Genomic DNA, 3,057 nt, shown 5'->3' with positions numbered 1-3,057 from the left:
CAGTTACTGCCAGATGACTCAAATATAGGCACACACCAATAGGCTAAACACCAAAAGAGGTATGGGTAGCAAATGACTGTGGCTGGTGTAACGACAGACTCTTCCTTTAAGGATAAATAACTCCATGAACTGCAGCATGGAGAACCCCTTGACAGACAGCACGCTCGAATGAGAGCACCAACACACACAGAACAGGAGACTGGGCTGCCGGAAGCTGCTTGCATACAGAATGTTACTATTACGTACCACCGCACTATAAATCTTAAGCCAAAACTCTGTAGTAGTTACAAGAGACCTGAGTGCAGACAGATGCTGAATATGCCTTGGTGGTCACAAAATCCCATGCAAACCAGCGCCAAAAGTCTCATGCAGACCTCTCAGACCCAAATGCTTGATGAGACATGCTGCTTGCCGAAATACAAGCTAGATAAGGAAAAGCCAAAGGTGATGCAGACCAAGCTATTAAAATCTCAGTACAGAAGTATGCATTACTTCAGGTGGTAGGATGGTTTTGCAGGTTGGTCCGACCCAAGCACCAGGTTCTAATGCCTGTCCAGTGGTATCTGTGATATCCCTCACAGCCTCCGATGTAATACACAGCTCCCCTGCCCGGGACCATGTTTTGCATATCCCAGCCCCTCCCCCACAATGAAAATAAACCAGAACAAATAAGGACTCTGCTTCATCACCTTGGTCTCTGAAACAAGCTTCCTTCCTCTGCTGACAGTTGACACCAATATCCTCATGCTGTTCCTTGATTGCGGGCTGGCCCTTGGGTGCCTGTACTGCCAAAAGAAGAGAAAACGATTATGCTCTTATAATATGCTCCATCATCTTCTTGTTCTTCAAGAAATTCAAAGAAAGCTACCATCCTGATGGCTACATAACAGAATTTTGTGCAGGAGATGGCTGAGCCCATCCCTGTAAATGGAAAACTCTGCTATGACCCTGCTTTGCCTTTCAGCAGCAGCGCCTGCCATCAGGGTGCCCCAAACCCCTTCGTGAGTTGCTAGGAAAATCAGATGCAATTAGTTCAAAACATCTAGCAAATAAGATATAACCTAAACACACGTGTACCCCACCTTATCCCAAAACCAGTCAGATAGCTGGCTTCCTCCCACACAAAACTCACATCTTTGACACATACACAAAATAGAACAACATTATGCCAAACAGAACAAAATCCTTACCCTCTGACACACTCTGAAAGGGATTAGTGCACCCACATAATATATACTTACACTAATGCCCCACGTACCAGACTTCCTCAGGGTCAGCCCTGCAAAGACAGGAGGAAGCCTGACACTACCTCCCCGGATGCCCTGGTGCTCTGCTCCCCTCTCTGCCACTCCCAGTCATGGGAAAATGCTGGTGAGGATATTTGGGGGAAAAAAAAAAAAAAAAAAAAGAAAAGAGCGCACAACAGATTGGTGAAAAAAAAAAAAAAAAAAAAAAAAAAAAAAAAGGAAAGAGCCACAGCGACCTGGATGTCAAAAGAAGACCTGACTTTACCTGCAGGAATAAACAAAAGAAATCCTGCAAAAAAAATTCTAATAAAAACCCAGAAAATATGAAAAACCCAGGAAGCTCAAAAAGACAGGACACTGCACCACGCAGCAACTGAGACTGCCCGACAAATGAAGCCACGAGGACAAGAGGTCCACCATGAAAGCAGCTGAAGACCCTCAAGCCCATTACCTACAAAGCCCCTTAGGGAATTACAGCAGCAGCCGGCCGATGGAGAAACCACAACAGCATGACATGGCAACTCAAAGATCTAAAATGGACACCTTACAACTACAGAAACTGGTGCTAAAAACACAATAGATAAACAAGAACAAGAGAACAAAACTGCCATGACTGATACTAGAGCAAACCTCATTGGACACTTAAGGAAAAAGGCAAAAATGGAAAAATAGAAAAAGTTTGCATGCCCAGGACTGCAATTAAAAAAAAAAGAGACCCCTGGCTGGAGATTGTTACAAGCACAAATAATATACATCCTCATCTCCAAGAAATTCCAGGGAAGACAGTGACACAAGCCTGCACTGGAAATAAGTGCCTAGTCAATGCCTCTAAGTAACAATGACTGTGACATCCGGATGGATGGTGAAGGGATGGACACAAAAATTAAGTCAGGGAATGAATTAAGTAAAAGACACAGAGAAGCAGAGACCTCAGAGTTCTGGAGGGTATATTTTGATGTACCTTCACATACCTAATGCTTTCCGAGATGAGACTTGTCTGACATTCAGCCCTCTATGTTGTGATGCGGAGGCCCGGACAGTTTACTCTGCGTCTCCCGTGGCTTTGGTGTATCTCCTGTCGGCTGTGGAGAGACTAAAACAGACCTCATCGACACCCAAAACCCATCTCAGTAAGGCTCGTGAACACACCTCCCTTTCCCAACCATCCCCTGGTCCCAAAATTTTAGAAACCCCTTCTCTTCTCCTGACCTCTCAGGGAAGGAACCCCGCTCCTTCCCAACAGCTCCTGCCCTGTATTTGCACCCCTGAACTCCCCGTGTCGGCTGCTCCTCGGGAGCTGCTCTTCCCAGCTATGCCCAGTGTTCTGCGCCCTCTTCCCCAAGAAATTCCAGGAAAGACAGTGACACAAGCCTGCATTGGAAATAAGTGCCTAGTCAATGCCTCTAAGTAACAATGACTGTGACATCCGGATAGATGGTGAAGGGATGGACACAAAAATTAAGTCAGGGAATGAATTAAGTAAAAGACACAGAGAAGCAGAGACCTCAGAGTTCTGGAGGGTATATTTTGATGTACCTTCACATACCTAATGCTTTCCGAGATGAGACTTGTCTGACATTCAGCCCTCTATGTTGTGATGCGGAGGCCCAGACGGTTCACGCTGCATCTCCCGTGACTCTGTCGTATCTCCCGTCGGCTGCGGAGAGACTCAAACAGAACAGACCTCACCGACACCCAAATCCAACTGCAAAACCCATCTCTGTAGAGCCCAGGAACACACCTCCCTTTCCCAACCATCCCCTGGTCCCAAAATTTTAGAAACCCCTTCTCTCCTCCTGACCTGTCAGGG

The sequence above is a fragment of the Fulmarus glacialis genome, unplaced genomic scaffold (genome assembly GCF_000690835.1).
Source record: "Fulmarus glacialis isolate BGI_N327 unplaced genomic scaffold, ASM69083v1 scaffold3581, whole genome shotgun sequence".
Lineage (NCBI taxonomy): Eukaryota > Metazoa > Chordata > Aves > Procellariiformes > Procellariidae > Fulmarus > Fulmarus glacialis.
This window is presented reverse-complemented; position numbering follows the sequence as displayed.